Raw genomic sequence first — 20,895 nt, forward strand, 5'->3', positions numbered from 1 at the left:
AGATGCGTAGGTTAGAAGGATTGGTGGGTAAAATATGTAGGGATAGGGCCTGGGTGGGATTGTGGTCGATGGGATGAATGGCCTCTTTCTGTACTGTAGGATTTCTATGATAAATTTCTATGAATACACATCTCTTTAACCTGTGCTTAATGCTCCCTCCACTCACATTGTCTGTATCTTTGGGACCTGGTTGGCTGTAGAGATTCGCATTCTAATCAGTATTCTGTAACTTGATTTTGTGTCTCTGTGCCCTGTTTGAGAGCAGATTTCCACTCCATCTGACGAAGGAACAGCGCTCCGAAAGCTAATGGCATTTGCTACCAAATAAACCTGTTGGACTTTAACCTGGTGTTGTTAAAACTCTTACTGTGTTTACCCCAGTCCAACTCCGGCATCTCCACAGCAGAATCTAAGGGCCAAATGGCTTCTTTCTGCACTGTGGGCATTTTGTGGGTCTATGGTTTAAAAGTCCAATTGAGCTTCATTCATAAAGTTCTAACTTTATGAAATAGAATAGTTGTCTTTTACTTCAATCTGGCCCCCAATTTCTTTTTTGAGAAAGATCAACTTAAGATGGCATGTGTTGAGTGCAGTTGATAGCAATTGAGTGCATGATATTCATATGGCTATTATGTTGAATAACCTAGGATTTAGAGGTTTAAGTGAAAGTCCAGTCAATTAAGTCAGACTTAAAATGGTGGATTAGGGAATTAGCTAAAGTTCTGCCAATCAATGATGGATGCGCAATTGGCTGCAAACTGGCTTCAATGAAGTTTACTTCCTCTTTCATTTCCAAAGGTTGAGCTTGTGCCTCCTGGTTCTCCTGTATTCTAATTATTCCTTGCTGAATGTTGAAATTGTGCAGTCTCTGGCAAACACAATTGATTTGAGAAGCTGAGTAGAGGCTGCAGTGCACAAACCTACCTCTTTCAGTCCCTCTAAGTAACTAAATCATTGCTTCTATATGCTGACGGTGTACTCCACCGGACTTTGATTGGAAGAGGGAGTTTTACTGCATCTGTGCTCTTTCCCACCTGGGTTCTTCATAAGGTTCTAAAGGAATTTGATAGCAAGGGTTGTACTCGGCATTCGGCATGCTTGGTTTCATTGGTCAGAACACTGAACACCTGAGTTGGGACATCTTGTTGAAGTTGTACAAGACATTGGTAAGGCCACACTTGGAATACTGTGCACAGTTCTGGTCACCCTATTATAGAAAGGATATTATTAAACTAGAAAGAGTGCAGAAAAGATTTACTAGGATGCTACCGGGACTTGATGGTTTGAGTTATAAGGAGAGGCTGGATAGACTGGGACTTTTTTCTCTGGAGCGTAGGAGACTTAGGGGTGATCTTATAGAGGCCTATAAAATAATGAGGGGCATAGATCAACTAGATAGTCAATATCTTTTCCCAAAGATAGGGGAGTTTAAAACTAGAGGGCATAGGTTTAAGGTGAGAGGCAAGAGATACAAAAGGGTCCAGAGGGGCAATTTTTTCACACAGAGGGTGGTGAGTGTCTGGAACAAGCTGCCAGATGTAGTAGTAGAGGCAGATACAATTTTGTCTTTTAAAAAGCATTTAGACAGTTACATGGGTAAGAGGGGTATAGAGGGATATGGACCAAACACGGGCAATTGGGGCTAGCTTAGTGGTTTGAAGAAAAAGGCGGCATGAACAAGTTGGGCTGAAGGGCCTGTTTTCATACTGTAAACCTCTATGACTCTATGACTTCAGATGCCCCAGCCACTATTCATCTAGTTTGTCTGTTCCTTCAAATCATATTGGTGAAGTGGATGGACACAAAATTAAGACATTCAGATGCAAGATTAAGTTCTAAGAACCTGCACATTAACAGAATGAATGAAAAAAAACAGAAAATGCAGGAAAATCTCAGCAGGTCTGACTGCATCTGTGGAGAGAGAGCAGAGCCAACGTTTCGAGTCAGGATAGCTTGACTCCAAATGTTGGCTCTATTCTCTCTCAATAGATGCTGTCCGACTTGCTGAGATTTTCCAGCATGTTCTGTTTTTGTTTCAGATTCCAGCATCTGCAGTATTTTGCCTTTAACAGAATGAAAGACTTTCCTATGCATATGAACTGTGTGATCTGAAGCAATCTGTGTGCCTTTAGTGATCTCCTGATCTTTTGCTAAACCTGCCACCCGATAAAGAATACTCTCTCCTCTCAGCTGGTGCCATCTTCTCATAGACAAAGTGGTGAAAATGTTTCCTGTGACAAATAAGGCTTAATTGTGGCACTAGTGGTTGTTAAGAAAAGATTGCTTGTCAGACTTAGTGAGGTACAGTCACTAAATTGGCCATTAGGTGCTTCAGTGCCTTTTGATTGACTGAAATTCAGCAGGAACTGATTAGAGTGCCTTGTACCCTGCAGATCTATTGAAAAGCAACCATATCTTCCTTAAAGCAAAATACTGTGGATACTGGAAATCTGAATTATGGTGGAAAAACTCTGCAGGTCTGGCAGCATATGTGCAGAGGGAAAAACATAGTTAACATTTTGATTCCAATATGATTTCATCTGAAACTAAACACATTTTTTAGCGCAGTGGGCCGGGAGAATCCTGCGGCGGCCGATTCGTGGGGTTCACGCGAGTGTTCGCACTCTGCTTGCATCTCCCAGCCCTGGATTTCTGGCGACGTCTGCTCTGCACTGGAAACCAGCGGGAAGATGCACAGACCATTTAAATGGTCATTTCAATTTAATTTCAATGTGATGAGTGGGCCCGGGACGGAAGTGTCTGGGCCCGCTGGCGTCTCCCACCCCACCTGAGTATTTCACTCCAGCGGGGATTACACTAGCTCCCCACTCTGCTGGAGTGAAGGGGGGCAGTTGGGCACTCCCCCGCCCCCCGCCAGAGTGTCGGACAGGGTGGCACCCTGGCAGTGTCAGCTTGTGCCCCCTGGCACTGCCCAAGGAGCAAAGTGCCAATGCCCAGAGAGCACCTTGGCACTGCCCATCAGGCATGGAGCTGTACCAAGGGAGCAGGGCATATGAGGGCGCAGCATTGGGGGGGGCCTGATGGGGCAAGGCCTAAGGGTGGCCGGTGCGGATGGGGGGTCCTGCTGCCACTCTACAGTGGGGGAAGGAGGGAGGCCAGCGATCGAGGCGGGCTGGGGGGGACGGGGTAAGCCGGGTGGGAAGCGGTCAGTCTACTGGGGGGTCAGCACTGTGGGGGGGGGGGGGGGGTGGCACTGCTGTGGGGATAACTGTCGGGGGTGGATTGGTGAGGGGGGGCTGGAGATTGGGGCTGGTCTGGAGAGGGGGGGGGGGGGGGGGGCTTTGGGGCCGGGTCCGGGAACGTTTGGGGGGCCAGCGATCAGGCCATGGGGGGACAGAGAGCCAGCCGTGTAGGGGCCAGCAATCGGGAGGCTGGCAGTGCGGGGCCACTGCGCATGCACCAATCTCGGCGCTGACAGATTGGCACACGTGCAGTGGCCCGCTCAGTGCGCTGAATTTAGCCTCTTGAATGCAAATAGGCCCCACCCCCTGAAATTTAATGATATTCATCGTGGTGGCCTTTGCAATGCACAGAGTGGGAGATTCTAGTCTGAACAGCCGCTGAAAAAATAGTTGAGTTACTCCAGTTTTCATGTTAATTCGACACTTAGGGCCGGATTTTGCCATTGCGTTGCGCCCATTTGCGGGCACGAAAACTTGGTAAAGTCGGGCGTGAGGCGAGTAGCGCGATCCGCACCTGTTTCTGCCCCGGTTCCTCCTTTACCAAGGCCCAAAAATGGCCACAATCAGGACCGCGCCCAAAACTGGCGCGACGGCCATTTAAATGCATGTGCATTTGCATACATTTAAATTGACTTAATGGGCTGCATGCCCAACTTTACCAGCACTTCCCCCTTTATCCCTGCGTTCACCCATCCAGAATCGGCGCGAAACGGCATGCTGCATAGAAGTCTGATTCGAGCGCTTCAGTTATTGAGGAGGTAGGTGCTTAGCGTCCGATGGCCATCTGCTTGAGATCGGTGTGTCCACTGCCAGTCTGCCTGAGATCAGTGGGAGGGAAGGGGGGTCCACTGCCAGTCTGCCTGAGATCAGTGAGGGGAAGGGGAAAGAGGGGCCCGGGATTGGTCTGGGTGGCGGGGGTGGGGGGATAAGGGAGTTAGTAATGTTGTGGCGATGGGGCAATGTCTGTGGGGGCCAGGGGGAGGCATTATTCAGCCCAGGAGGGATGTGGCAGGGGAGCAACATTCTATAATATTTTTTTTCTGCACATACAGGAGCTACAGGGTTTTGGGCGCGTTAAGCCCCACCCACAGGCTTCTGTAGCGCAATTCAAAGCCACTGATATTTTTGCAGGCAGAATGTGTATGGGAGTGCCTGAGAATGGGTCTAAAAGTCAGATCTGAAACAATCCCAGATTCAAGTCCGCCCAGCACTTAGAATGAAAATAGTAACATAGGGCCCTTAGAATTTTTTTGAGAGAATTCCGCCCCATATCTACAATATATTTCTTACTCTTTTTCCCCTATAGACACCCACAACAGATAACAAATAAATGTTGCTTGGCACCAACATGTAATAATGACAATTTCACTAACTCAGGGGTTATTAAGAATAACATTGAAGAGATGAAAGTGTGTTGAACTTAATAAAATTAATAAATAACTTCTTTTTAAGACACTATGTGAAACTAGGTGCAGACATTAAATTAGAGCACACAGCTTACAGAAAATGATTAGTATCCTGGACATAGGTCAACGTTTTAATTCTGGGAACTACTGAACAATTTGATTTGACTTAATGATTAAAGTTTGGATTCCTGTTTTTGCCAATTCCAAAATTGAATTGGGGAGCGACTGATATAAAATGGGATGGGGTAGGGATGAGAACTCACGGCATAAGTTCTAAGATTTGTATTGCCTATAAAGGAGATTTATCAAAAACATTAACCTCAGCATCATGAGGCACAAAGATAAATGGCCAAAAATATTTTTATTTTTAAAAATAGTTTTTTGTGGTGTCCAGGCACTTGATTGAAGTTTTCCACAGGCCATCTGATAAGTCATTCTGTGCTCTTTGGGCCTGGAATGTGTTATTAACCCTTTTAATCACCTTATGATATTTTAAGTTTCATTTGTGCTTTGTTTTTCGTTTCAGGCAGTTCCCCTTTAAGGGCAGCCCTTCTTGCTTTGTCCCTCAGTTTATTTAATTTAGTTTAATTTGTTTAGCCAAAAAGAATGGCTCCGATAAAATTGGACTGATTGGTTCAAAATTGTTTAATTTGTAATTCCAATTAATGCGAAAAGTTTACTTGGCTCAGCAGGGTTGGTGTGACTTCCACTGGTTAAGGGTTTGATGTGAGACTGCATCACATTCTGGAGAAGTGATGGTGCCATGCGTTCCAGCCAGAAACTGTAATAAGTCAGAGCTGATTGTCAGCTTAATACTGAGAATGGAATGGAATCCGTCTCCAACGCACTTGATCATAAATCAGACTGGTTAAACTTGTAAATTATTCTTTTCTACATTACATTCTACATTCTTTACTTTTCTACAATTCAAAAGTATACCATTGGTTGTGAGTCTTTAAGACATCCTGAGGTCTTGAAAGGTACAATATAAATGGAAAATTCTCCCTTTCTTCCCTTCCATATAACTTCAATTGAGATATAAGAACAAAAGGGCCTGAATATAAATATAAGGTTTCACGTCAGGCCCAGAAATGAGAAAGTTCTTTTTCCCAGAGGATGATGGATGTGTGGAATAAATGGCCATCGAAAGCAGTTAATGTGATGCCAATTAATTCCATTAGTATTGCACTAATTAACTCCTTTAAAAAAGAATTCTGGGCACGTATGTGAATTGAGGTATGATTGAATTTTGAAGTCATTATTCAGAGAGTCAGAGAGGTTTACAGCATGGAAACAGACCCTTTGGCCCAACTTGTCCATGGCGTCCTTTTTTTTAACCACTAATCTAATCCCAATTGCCCGCGTTTGGCCCATATCTCTCTATGGCTATCTTACCCATGTAACTGTCTAAATGCTTTTTAAAAGACAAAATTGTACCCGCTTCGACTACTACATCTGGCAGCTTGTTCCAGACATTCACCACTCTCTGTGTGAAAAAATAGCCCCTCTGGACCTTTTTGTATCTCTCCTCTCTCACCTTAAACCTATGTCCTCTTGTTTTAGACTCCCCTACCATTGGGAAAAGATGTTGACTATCTAGCTGATCTATGCTCTTCATTATTTTATAGGCCTCTATAAGATCACCCTTAAACCTCCTACGCTCCAGAGAAAAAAGTCTCAATCTATCTAGCTTCTCTTTATAACTCAAACCATCAAGTCCCCGTAGCATCCTAGTAAATCTTTTCTGCACTCTTTCTAGTTTAATAATATCCTTTCTATAATAGGGTGACCAGAACTGCACACAGCTCTCTCATTGAAATCAATGGAGATTAGAATTGGATGGGCATGTAGAAGAGCGGCCAATCCAATCCTGCCTGTCACCTGCTGAGAGATAAGGTTAGACTGACCCTCTTGTTGAGGCCAGGAAACTGTAATTTGTGGACTGAAAGCAGGCTGGGCAACATTGTGCAGGTTATAATTTTAAACTGAGAGCTCAGAGGTTTTGAGTAATTACATTAGGAGGAGAAATGTCACACTTCCGTTGTTGTATCTTTTATTGTTGGGCATTCACCTTCCTGGAACAATGGCATCACCGAGGAAGAATCCATAGTGGTGTAAGGCAGGTGTTTACCAGTTTAAAATAAATAGCATCAACCTCAAATTAATACCGGTGCCAAAAACATCAGTCATTGGAAAATCTTCCACTTAATGTGCTTGGGAAGGTTTCACTTGCTTGTGCTTCTGCCAGAAATATGGACAAGAATCATAGAATCCTACAGTGCAGAAGGAAACCATTCAGCCCATCGAGCCTGCACTGACCACAATCCCACCCAGACCCTATCCCCATAACCCCATGGGTTTACCCTAGCTAGTCCCCCTGACACCAAGGGGCAATTTAGCATGGCCAATCGACCTGATCAGCACGTCTTTCGGACTATGGGAGGAAACCGGAGCACCCGGAGTAAACCCACGCAGACACGGGGAGAATGTGCAAACTTCACACAGTCACCCAAGCCGGGAATTGAATCCGGGTCCTGGGTGCTGTGAGGCAGCAGTGCCAACCACTGTGCCACCCCATGGTGGTTTCTCAAAGAAACCTTCAAGAACATGTTTACAATGTGACCACCTCTAAGAAGCAGATGAGGCATTTTTTTGCCTGGCCGGAATCCTCTGGTCTTGCACGGCCCACTACTGCTTCCAGCAAGAATGGAGAATTTGTCGCTCAGCCAAATCTCCGTTCACTGCAGGGAGACCAGAGAGTCTCAGCTGCGGGCGAGATCAGAGAATCCGGCCCAAGAAGGTAAGAGAGAGGAGCAGGAGGAAGTCATTTGACTCCCGAGTCTTGCTGCACAATTCCATAAGATTGTAAGGGGGGATTTTCCAGCACAGTTTGAGAATAAAGGGTGGTCCATTTAGGACTTGGATGAAGAGGAATTCTTTCACTCAAAAGGTTTTGTTTAAAGTTTATTTATTTATTAATCACAAGTAGGCTTACATTAACGCTGCAGTGAAGTTACTGTGAAAATCCTCTAGTTGTCACACTCCAGCACCCGTTCGGGTACACTGAGGGAGAATTTAGCATGGCCAATGCTCCTAACCAGCACGTCTTTCAGACTGTGGGAGGAAACTGGAGCACCTGAAGGAAACCCACACAGACACAGGGAGAACGTGCAAACTCCACACAGACAGTGACCCAAGCCGGGACTCGATCCCAGGTCCCAGGCGCTGTGAGGTAGCAGTGTTGACCACTGTGCAACCGTGCCGCCGTTTTGAATTCTTTACTGCAGAGAGCTGTGAATGCTCAGTAGATTAACAGTTTTTGGATATTAGGGCTCGCGGGGAATTTGGAGTATAATGTGAGCTGAGGTCAGAGATCAGCCATGACCTTGTGGCATTGTGCAGCACGATGGACCGGTCCTGTCAAAAGTTGATGAACTTACGGCTAGGCTGCCAAATCCTCTGTGGTGGGCCTCGCCATGACGGGGTTGGAAAATCCGAATCCTAGTTCTAGATTCCCCAGCCGGGGAATGCCAAACATTCAGGTACCTCACCCTCACATCCTTCCAGTGATGCTAACATTGCAACTACATCCCACTGCCTCCATATACCTCCAGATATTCAGCGGTGTCAGACACTTAAGCACAGTGCAACGCAATAACAACATTCTGCTCTCTCTCTCACAGGACAAGATTATTCACAATTGAAGTGTAGGCTGGGTTGAACTGGCAAGAGCCAAATTTTCAGCCCCTGAACCCAATGAATGATGATGTTCAGCCTCATGTAGCCAGCTGCAATGGAGTCCATAGTATCAGCATTAGTGAGAGCATTCAGGATGACGCCATGTTCCTGCCTTACGCTGCTTCCCAACGCCCACCTAATCATTACTCTGCTTCCTGACATGATGCATGATCATGGACCTCATGGCCTTACAACCTATCTTCTTCCCTCCCCTTCTGATTTTCAGCTTTTAAATCACCAACTGCCATCTGCACAGAAACAGCAGGAGGAAGAAAGAGAGCAACACCATAGCACTTATTAAGAAGTAAGAAAATAAGGGCAGTGCACAAACTTTAAGGGTTGTGTTTTGTATGTTGGGGCATGCCCCTTTAAGTGATTTTTATACTCATTCGTGGGACATGGGCTGGCTGCTCAGCACTAATTGCCCATCCCTAGTTGACTTTGGAGGGCAGTTGAGAGTCAACCATGTTGCTGTGGCTCTGGAGGCCAGACCAGGTAAGGACAGCAGATTTCCTTCCCTAAATGACATTAGTGAACCGGATAGATTTTTCTGACAATCAAATTTCACCATCTGCTGTGTCGGGATTCGAACCCAGGTCCCCAGAACATTAGCTGAGTTGCTGGATTAATAGTCTAGCGATAATACCACTAGGCCATCACTTCCCCCTAAAATGTAATTATAATATAAAAATATAAATGCAAGCATTTATTTCTTTATAAACTACAAGGTCTTTAGCACATTTAAAAAAAAAATTTTCCCATCATAAATACAATCCATGTAGCATTATTCCCTTCTCATGATGTAGTAGATGCAGTATTATTTACTTCAATTATTTTGAAACAGAAAAGCATTATTCATAATATAACGTGGAATTAAATTTGCACTCTCAAAGGGACTGCATAAATGATGATTTACTATGTTTTAATAAATTGGTCTCAAAATATTCCAAACAAATCAATTTGGAGATGATGGGCCATGAATAACAAGCATCTGACCTGACGAATTACAACATTAAGGATTGAGCTATCAATAGGTCTGCAATGCTACTTTCTTTTTTAATTGTTTTATTTTTTTCTTCATTATTGTCGAAAAAAGAAATATGCTGTCAAAGCTTTTCAATCTGTACTCATCAGGACAGACACAAGCATGTCAAATTTCAAAGGCAGCAACGGTTTATGCATGCATGAGAAAAGATGCTGATTGGTTGGCAAGTCAACTCTGATCGATTCAGATTTTACCATGGAGAATGTGCTGGGGATCTATTGCCCCGGATGGTGAAAGGATGCAAATGATATGTATATGTATTTTGGCTGGAATTTTACCACTCGTCCGCCACAGGAATTGGGGTGGGCAAGGGGCGAATAATGGGAAGGTCTGTTGTCCTTGGGCAGGATTTTACGGTTTTGGGACGAGCATGGCCATAAAATCCCACCCATTGTGTTTTTTAATGCTTCGTGAGAATGTTTTAAAGTTCAACTTTGTTCCACAGGTAGTCAGTATGTCTGGAAGGAAAACATCTCAGATGCTGGGAGGGCAGAATAATTACTCATTTCAACTTTGCAAGTAGTTATGCTAAGTAGAGTTAGTGGAATTTTATTTACTTAAGTTCCTTGGGATTTCAGATTAGAGTAGTTGACAGGGTCGTGTGATGTTGTGGTTTGTGTATAGTCCTGGATCTGTAGAAGAGAGAAATGGGATTTTTGTAGAAAGGTGTTGGAGTTTGGCTGTTCTGGTTGAAGTTAAAATTTTGCAGGCTGCTGAAAGTACTATATCTCTCTAAAAACTCCAAGGCTGTCTACACTCTTTATAGCAAGTATATTTGTGATTGCTAACTATATTTAAAATTGGTTTTAGGTCTGTAAGAAGAATGTGCTTATTTGGAATTCAAATAATGATAAACTAGAAATTAGAGTTGTTTATTTTCACATTGGGTGGCACAGTGGTTAGCACTGCTGCCTCACTGCACCAGAGACCAGCTTCGATTCCAGCCTTGGGTGACTGTCGATGTGGAGTTTGTACATTCTCCCTGTGTCTGTCTAGGTTTCCTCCGAGTGCTCCGTTTTCCTCCCACAGATATACAGGTTAGGTGGATTGGCCATGCTAAATTTCACCTGAGTGTCCAAAGATGTGTAGATTAGAGGGATTAACAGGATAAATACTTGGGGATAGGGCAAAAGGGTGGGCCTGCGTAAGATGCTCTGTCAGAGAATGGGTACAAACCCAATGGGCCGAATGGCCTCCTTATGGACTGTAGGGATTCTATGATTCTATGTTTAAAGATTCTTCAACTGTTATGAGTTAAACTACTTCATTCTGTTAGAGTTATGCTTAGATTGTGTTTTGAATAAAACTTGTTTTGATAAAAGATCCCTAATTTGTTAGTGGAATTACTCATGGAGTGAAGTATTCTATCCTCACATTTATGCCAAAATAGAAAAATTGTTGGGATTAAATCTGGTTTCATAATATATGTTGGGGTTCTTGTCCGAGAACCTAACAACCCCTCCCCCCAGACATTTTTTAAAAGCTATCTAATGCTATCCCAATTAGACCATTGCTTGCCGTGTATTGCACATATGCACAAATGGACTTAAGGCTGCCATATTTGGACCTGTAAAATGCCCAGTCCACCTCAAATTGACCTCAAAGGGTAAAGTATCTTAAAAAATTGAGCGACAGATGAAGCTAGTTGTCTCACGCTGCTACAATGTAATAGCAACACAAGTGGTATTTTCCATGAACAGGATGCTGCTGTCAAGCCTACAAGATGTTCTGCCAACCAAACAAATTATTAATGTGGTATATTACTTTCATTGTTAATGTGATGCCAGCTACATACGCTATATGTCTCAGTAACTGGTGGATCAAATCAAACAGCATGTTCCTTCAGCTGATTACAATGGGCAGAATATTGACTGTACACAATCAGCCCATGCTTGCAAAACTCAGAAGGCTGGATGTGATTCCGCAATTGAACAGCACTTGCTGAACATTCTGAAGCGTGCCAAAAATGACACTAACAACCAAATTAAGATTATCAGTCAAGCTTGCATCTGGCTCACTTCCACTTGCTAGAAGCTACATCTGTTCATATGCAGGCACCTGTCCATTTCAGGCAAAAGGAACGTGTCCAGTCTTAGCATCTCTTCTTTGAATTCAACAAAAACCCAGGGGGGTGGGGGAGGCGATTGCCAATCAATCAGCACCCTTTACCTATGCAGTATGAATTTGTGTTCCCTTTGAAATTTGACATTCTAATATTTGTCCTGATGAGTGCAAACTAAAACGTTTTGACAGCATGTCGCGTTTTTCAGCAATATTCAAGTCCGTACCACCAGGCAACTATGGCTGGTATTTTACTACTTCCCTCGGGCAAGGCTTGTAAAATCCCGCTTGTGGCCAATGGAGAATTTCATTCTGTGCGCCATGCCCACTCCGATTCCGGGACAGGCGTAGCGGTAAATTTTGAGCATATTTTTTCATGATTTGAATAATCCATTAAAAGTACATCATTTGCAATGGACCCAAGTCTTGAGAATTTCAGCAGCAACTTGCATTTAAATAACACCTTTAACACTGGAAAATATCCAAGACATTTTACCAGAGTACAATAAAGTAAACATTGACATCTAGAACAAGAACAATCTATATAGGGCAGGTGACTAAAAGCTTGGTGAATGAAGTATGTTTTGAGGAAGAGAGGTGAAAAACAGAAACTTAGAGAGGGAATTCCAGAGTTTAGGAACTAGATGGCTGAAGGAATGGCCTTCATAAGTATAGTAAAGGGAGGGATTACATAAGACTCTAATGTTCTTTGAAGGATTCTGAGGTATTCGTAGGGGGCAATAAGAGAAGCCATTTCAGGTGATTCCCTAACTAATACTGGATAACTGAGGGTAGGACTAGACAAGGGAAACCTCCCTCAGTTGGACAATGGAAGAGAAGTGTCGGAGGACATGGCCAACCATGTCAAAGACTACAGAGAGATTGAGAAGGATGAAGAGAGTTAGTGCACACTGATCACTGTCACATGACACAGGATGTAATTCATGTCTTTGATTAGGGCCATTGTCAGGCTGGAAGAGTCACCAAACCAAGGTGAGGTTCAAACAATGAGTTGCAAGAAAGATGGGTAAGAACTTTGGAGGGGACAATTCATTTAAGGACTTTGAAGAGAGAAAGGGGATTGGAAATATGGTGGGTGGAAGAACCAAGGCATCAAGTGCATGATGATGGCAGATTTTGAAGAGAGGGATATCATACTTAAGAAGAAATGGAAAAAAAACTGCATAAAGGGGACTTCATGGTACTTTGCACGAAACACTGAAAGCTAGCACACAAGTACAGCAGTAATCAGGATGGCTAATGGAATATTGGCCATTAATTCAAGGGGGTTGGAAGAGTAGGGAAGCTTTGCTGCAAATGTACGAGATACTGGTGAGACCACATCTGGAATACTTTAAGCGTTTTAGTCCCCTTATTTAATGAAAGATATTATTTCATTGGAGGCAATTCAGAGAAGGTTCATTAGGATGATTCCTGGTATGTCTTATGAGGAAAGGTTAAACAGGTTGGGACTCTACTCATTGGAATTTAGAAGAATAAGAGGTGATCTCATTGAAACATATAGAATTCTTAAGAGGGTTAACAGGGTAAATGTTGAGAGGACAATTCCCCTCATGGGAGAGTCCAGGACCAGAGGAAATAGTCTCAGAATAAAGGGGTGCCAATTTAAAACTGAGTTGAGGAGGAATTTCTTTTCTCAGAGGGTTGTGAGTCTTTGGAACTCCTTGCTACAGAGAGCTGTAAAGGCAGAGTCCTTTTATCATCTTTCACGTGGTAGGGTTCTCTGGTGCAATGAACGGAGATATGGCTGAGTGCCAAATTCTCCGCTCTTGCTTCCAGGGGCTTGAAAGGCTGGAAAATTCCAGCCCTTGTGTATATTAAAGGCTGAGATAGATGGATTTTTGATCAGTAAGGGAATCAAGGGTTATAGGAAAAGAGCAGGAAAGTGGGCATGAGGAATGTTGGATCAGCCATGATCCTATTGAATGGCAGAGCAGCCTTGAGGAGCTGAACGGCCTACTCCTGTCCCTATTCCTCATGGCCTTATGGAAACCATTGCAATATCAATTAACAAGACTTTTAAGGGTTACAAAACTATGCTGGATAGATGGGGTTTGAGATACATGTGATTATCGTTTTGATTGGTGATGCAGGCTTGTGGGGCTGAATGACCTCCTCCTGTCACTTTGGGCGGGATTTTCCCACCGCATTCGCCCCTAAACTGGAAAATCCCACCTTTTGTATGGTCTGCACCCCCGCCCTCTATGATTCCCATGTCAGGCGAGATGGGATAATTCCCTCCTTTGTTCTTTCCCACATTGCTATGGAGGCCAGTATGGGAAGGTGGATATTCAGCTGTTTAATGAGAATTGCTTGTATCATTTCTGATGATATTGAAAATATTCACTGTTGAACTTTTATTTCTCGCTCTCATTATGCCTCCATTAACAGCAGGGATGTAATCATGTATAAAAATGAAGCTGATTGAATTCAGGGAATATCCTAAAGTTAATTATGAAATTCTGAAACACAATGATCATTTGTTAGTAACTTGCAACTTCAGTTAATGATGAGAATTGAAATGACAGGAGTTGTATTCTAATCATATTTCTCAATATGCTTCTCCTGTGGCAAATATCACTTTTAGTTAGATGAACTGAAAATGATTAAAGAAAATGGTCCTTCCAATCCATATTACAATGTGTGATGCAGTAATGACAGTAGAGAAAGGCTTCAGCCACTGGTCAATTTGGCACTGAACCTAGCAGAGTAGTCCGTTCAACTAAATATTGAATGACAAGCTGGAAGTACTTGTTGCTGGGGGTGTGACTGAATGGCTGGATTGGATTCTTGTTGCTGCAGGATATACAATTCAGTGACACACAAGGATGGTCTCTGGCACATGATGGCAGAAGGCGAGCTGAGAATTTCTCAGATGTTGACCGACAAAATTCTTGCTATGATCCCAACTGATGATAATACAAGACAAGTCAAGATTCCAGAGTGAAAGCTGGCTTGATAAGTCCTAATTTTGTTTTTTTTCCCCTAGAAATTGTGGAGGTCAGTTATTGAACATATTCACAAGAGTCTGCCAGTGTACTTTTAACACAAAGAGTAAAATGCTTATTAAACAAGAAAAATTATCCATATTACACTGGACAAAAAGGTTGGAAAAATTCCAATCGAATCTCCAGAAAAAATGATTCACACTCACGCTGTTCCTATCTTACCAGTGATACCCTCACAGATACAAAATCCCAGGGAAGATTTACCTCTATTGCAACACCAAGGCTTCTTACTTGGGCTGACTCAGTTGTAAATGGTTTTCTTCCATCTGACCTCTATACATTCACTAGATGGCTTTCCCCAATTGGTATCTCTCCCTGAGACACGCAAAAGAATACAATCTGAACTCTCAATTACTTCAACTTCTAAGCAAACATAAGGTCCCCAGAATTCTTGAAGGATTTCTTATCAGAGAGTTTAGAACTTCTGCCTTCACTCTCTGACATATGCATACTGACTGAACTATCCTTCTGTCTTTCCCTGTGTGCTTGTGTATCCCTGGACCCCTGTCACTCGGCAACAGCAGTTTCTTCCTACTTTATAATTTTTCCTAAATTTACTAAACTACTAATCCCTTTGTAACCCATCTCTTCACTTCAAGTGTTATAAAACCCCACTAAAAATTCATGTTTACAAAAGTACCTCCAGACTTCCTGGCACCAAGCTCACAAAAAAAATCTCTAAATGAAACTAGAACCATGTTCCATCCTTTCCAACCCACAAATACAAATATAACTCAAAGTTAAAGATGCAGATTGGTCCTAACACTCTTAGATTAGGTATGCCAGAGTAGAGGGCACCTGCTGGGATCACGAAGATGCCAGGAAAACCAATCATTGGTGTTATATGGAGGGAGGTAGCAGTGTCTCAGAATGCTACCTGTCACTCCCATGTCAGTGGAACAATGCTGCCAAAGATTTAATGATCTCACATGAGCAGCTAAGGTAAAGTATGAGTATTGTTCCATTGTGGCGAGTCAGTGGTGGAGGATAGAACTGGAGCCAATCTTTACATACTTTTATATTTACTTACAGATTTACACATCACAAGCATACACCTCCGAACCCAAGGCTGTCTATTTATAGGGGGCTCAAATGAATGGTCACCACCTCTCTATATTTGAACACAATTAATATATAATAAGCAACCATTGGGACCCCACCCCATTCTCCCATCAAACATCCTCACCATTTAAATGGAATGACATTTTTCTTCACAATGCGCAATGTTCAGTGTCATTGCAAATCTTCCACATGAATCAAATGTTTGGAATTCACCTCACAAGCCCTTCTTTCAACCTCAGCCAGTATTGTATGCAGTTTTGATGTCCTTATTTGAGGAAGGATGTCCTTGCTCGAGAGGGAGTACAGCGAAGGTTTACCAGGCTGATTCCTGGGATGGCAAGTCTGTCATATGAGGAAAGACTAAGTCGGTTAGGATTATATTCATTGGAGTTTAGAAGAGTGAGAGGGGAATCTCATAGAAACTTATAAATTCTAACAGGGTTTGACAGGGTAGATTCAGAAAGAATGTTCCCAATGGTGGGTGGAGTCCAGAACTAGGGGTCATAGTTTGAGGATAAGGGGTAAACCTTTTAAAACTGAGATGAGGAGAAATTTCTTCACCCAGAGAGTGGTAAATGTGTGGAATTCATTATGATGGAAACTAATTGAGGCCAAAACGTTGATTGATTTCAAGAAGAAATTAGATATAGCACGAGGGGCTAAAGGGATCAGGGGATATGGGAGGAAGGGAGGAATCAGGGTATTGAATTTGATGATCAGCCATGATCAAAATGAATGGCGGAGCAGACTTAAAAGGGCCGAATGGCCTACTCCTGCTTCTAGTTTTTCTATGTTTCATTCATGGGTCCCTCTTATAGAGGTTCATAAAATAATGAGGAGCATAGATCAGCTAGATAGTCAACATCTTTTCCCAATGGTAGGGGAGTCTAAAACTAGAGAGCATAGGTTTAAGGTAAGAGGGGAGAGATACAAAAAGGTCCAGAGGGGCAATTTTTTCACACACAGGATGGTGAGTGTCTGGAACAAGCTGCCAGAGGTAGTAGTAGAGGCGGATACAATTTTGTCTTTTAAAGAGCATTTAGACAGTTACATTGGTAGGATGGGTATAGAGGGCCAAACGCAGGCAACTGGGACTAGCTTAGTCGTTAACAAAAAAGGTGGCATGGACAAGTTGGGCGAAAGGCCTGTTTCCATGCTGTAAACCTCTATGACTGTACCAATTCGCTATCTGGTTACATTAGCTGTCCACTGCCACCTGGAAAATTCCCTTCAGTTCCTTCCTTCACCTATTTCTGTCAATACTGGTGCAGCAGAAACTCAGATATAGAGAACTGACACATTATGAACAACAGACCAGTAATTTGAGAAAGCCCTGGATAACAACCGCAAAAGTAGATAATGGCGATGGCAGTAGGCCAGTGACAGCAGCAGGTGAGAGCATTTATTTCCTCCATTTCTTTATTTCCTTAACATCACTCTTCACTCTCACCACCACATTTCCATAATTTCCATATCTAGTCTGTATTCAGTATTTCACTGTAAGCAAATCCTAAATCCCTCCTGCCAGTTGGTAACAGAATGTTCTGCATGAATATCAGAGACGCTGTGCAATGTGTATGTATAACTCCACGAGGATAATTTATTTGCAGCAGTTCATACTGAAGATTTCCTTCAAGTGATTTCAATTATACATCTTGTAGTTCCCACATGGACATGAGTGATACGTTCATTTATAAAATGGAACATTATTCTTTCAGTTTAATAGAATTACCAGTTACAAAAAATGCATTTTGAAGAATGGATCAGTCTTTGGTACAATGCGCAAATTCTCACACCGTCCAAACTCTATTTTCCCCGGCCTTGTAGAGAGGGGAGTGCAGGCAGGGTACCTGGGAAATAGGGAGGAGGGCATCAGGCTGGCTCCTGGACACATTCCCATTGCTGGGGAAATCTTCCCAGGCTCAGGCAGGTAACAGGTAGTAGCCAATTAGGGTGTTAATGCTTCAATTAGGGGCAATTAGGGGCAGTTGCTAGCACCAATGCACCCCTCCCCGATGAGCTCAATGCATTCTAAGCCCATTTTGAGCCAGGGGTCAGCGAGAGCATGCCCTCCAACCCAAAGGCCTTGGACGAACCTATATCCGAGGTCACCATTGCAAATGTCAGAGCAGCCTTCTCGAAGGTCAACCCACGGAAAGCGACTGGCCCAGATAGGGGACCCAGACATGCGTCACTGGCCTACTGCCATCGCCATTATCTACTTTTGCGGTTGTTATCCAGGGCTTTCTGCACGGAGCAGCTGGCGGGGTTATTTGTGACATATTTAACCTCTCTTTATATCAGGTCTTTATCTGCTTCAAGAAGGTGATCATCATCCCGGTACCAAAGTAAAGCCAGGCAGCGTGCCTTAGTGACTATTGTCCGGTGGCTCTGACATCCATCATTATGAAGTGCTTCAAAAGATTAGTCATGGCACAAATCAATTCCGGCCTTCCAGATTGCCTAGATCCACTACAGTTCACCAACCACCGCAACAGGTCCACAGCAGATGCTATCTCCATGGCCCTGCACTCAACCCTGGAACACCTAGATTACAAAAACATCTATGTCAAACTCCTATTTATTGACTACAGTTCAGCCTTCAACAGCATTATTCTTAAGAAGCTCACCTCCAAACTCCGTGGTCTGGGGCTCGGTTCCTCCCTTTGCGACTGGATCCTGAACTTCCTAACCTGCAGACCACAATCAGTAAGGATAGGCAACAACATCTCCTCCATAATCATCCTCAGCACTGGTGCCCCACAAGGCTGTGTCCTCAGCCCCATACTATATTCCTTATACATCTATGACTGTGTGGCCAAATTCCCTTCCAACTCGATTTTTAAATTTGCTGACGACACCATCGTAGTCGGTTGGATCTCAAACAATGACAAGATGGAATACAGGAAAGAGATAGAGAATCTGGTGAACTGGTGTGGTGACAATAATCTCTCCCTCAATGTCAATAAAACAAAGGAGATAGTCATCGACTTCAGGAAGCGTAGAGGAGAACATGCCCCTGTCTACATCAATGGGGATGAAGTAGAAATGTTCAAGAGTTGCAGGCTTTTAGATGTCTAGATCACCAACAACCTGTCCTGGGCCTTCCATGTTGACGCTATAGTTAAGAAAGCCCACCAACGCCTCTACTTTCTCAGAAGACTAAGGAAATTTGGCATGTCCGCTATGACTCTCACTAATTTTTACAGATGCACCTTGGAAAGCATTCTTTCTGGTTGTATCACAGCTTGGTATGGCTCCTGCTCTGCCCCAAACCACAAGAAACGACAAAGGGATGTGGGTTCTTGTGGTTTTGGGCAGAGCAGGAGCCAGTCCATCACGCAAACCAGCCTCCCATCCATTGACTCTGTCTACACTTCCCACTGCCTCGGAAAAGCAGCCAGCATAATCAAGGACCCCATGCACCCCAGACATTCTCTATTCCAGCTTCTTTCGTCAGGAAAAAGATACAAAAGTCTGAGGACACGTACCGACCGACTCAAGAACAGCTTCTTCCCTGCTGCTGTCAGACTTTTGAACAGACCTACCTTGCATTAAATTGATCTTTCTCTACATCCTAGCTGTGACTGTAACATTATATTCTGCACTCTCTCCTTTCCTTCTCTACACATGGTATGCTTTGTGTATAGAACGCGTAAGAAACAATACTTTTCATTGTATACTAACACATGTGACAATAATAAATCAAATCAAATCAAAAATCAATTCTGCAACATCATCTGAACTTTCTCACTGGTAGACTGGTAGCCTGCAGCAGTTGTCAGCTTATTGGAGGAAGCCTCCCTCTATGGAAGGCCAAGGGAGGGAAGGAGGGGGCGGGCGATGTTCTTGTTGAGTCTAATTGGAACGACAGCGTTGGGTGCCTGCACCCTTCCCAGAAGATTGAACCACCAATCTTGCTACTTGAGACTCTTATTTGATCCTGACATTGGAGTCCTGAAACCCCGAGGGAACCCCAGTCCATGCTCTCAATAAACACATACTGAATACTAGGACCAGTTTCAATGTAGTTTTGCTGTTAGTTTTTTTCCCCAGATCAGGACAGGAAATTCATAACCATAGCGTGAATGGAGGTGGCTGATTCCCCATCCCAGCATTCTCGCTGTGCCACCAGCCACCATGGCCCACATGGTGCACCATCTTGAGAAGGACACTCACACGGAGGCATCCCCTGCAAGCACTGAAAGTGATTAAACTATACTTACCATGATGTTACTCAGTGCCAACAGCTGGTGGGATGCTCATTCTCCAAATGTTAAGCCAAGTAGGTCCATTCGACTAATTCTACATACCCCAACTAAAGGTCGAGTATTCAGCTTGTGAGAAGGGCCCAGCACTAATGGCATGTTAAGAGCTAGGCACTTAATTTGCAAGTAAAAGTTTATTTATTAGTCACAAGTAAGGCTTACATTAACACTGCAATGAAGTTACTGTGAAATTCAGCACACTTCGGCACCTGTTCGGGTCAATGCACCTAACCAGCACGTCTTTCAGACTGTGGGAGGTAACCAGAGCATCTGGAGGAAACTCACGCAGACAGGGAGAGAACATACAAACTCCACACAGACAGTGACCCAAGCTGGGAATCGAACCCGGGTCCCTGGTGCTGTGAAGCAGCAGGGCTAATCATTGTGCCACCGTGTCGCCCCACGTCCCTCCCCCCCTCATCACTGAGATCATTTTGAAGAACTTCTGCTACTGCAGGGTGTCTGAAAGTGCTCTGGAGACTTTTTTGGGAGATGTTGTGGTGAGTTGCTGAATTTCTCAGGGAATGTTGCTTCATCCTCAGAGGGAAGCTCAAGGTTTGGTGGAGTTATCCACATAAAAGCTGCAAAAACGTCTGAACTAAGGTTGCAGTACCTTGGGGCCCACAACACAGCAGGGAGATGCACCAAGAGGTCACAGAGAGGGCAAACCCTGTACCATCCAATCTCTCAAATTGGTGGTGGACTCCTCCAATTTATAAAATGATAAATTTTATAAAAATGAAAACACTCAGCAGTTCTGACAGCATCTGTAGAGAATGTAGAAATTCCCAAATCCCTGAACTGAAACCGCCCTCCGCTCGAAATCTTGCAGCGTTGGTGCAGCAGCGAAGGAAGATTCCTGGTAGGCCAGGAAAACTTCTCTAAACTGCTTCTAATGCACTTACATCCTTCCTTATATTGCAATCCCAGCTGATGTGACTGCTGAACAGGAAGGTCCCAGAGGAGATTCACTCGGTTGATTCCGGAGTTGAGAGGGTTGGCTTATGAGGAGAGACTGAGTAGACTGGGGCTTTACTCATTGGAATTCAAAAGAATGAGGGGAGATCTTATAGAAACATATAA

This window comes from Mustelus asterias, chromosome 4 (genome assembly GCF_964213995.1).
Source record: "Mustelus asterias chromosome 4, sMusAst1.hap1.1, whole genome shotgun sequence".
Taxonomy (NCBI): domain Eukaryota; kingdom Metazoa; phylum Chordata; class Chondrichthyes; order Carcharhiniformes; family Triakidae; genus Mustelus; species Mustelus asterias.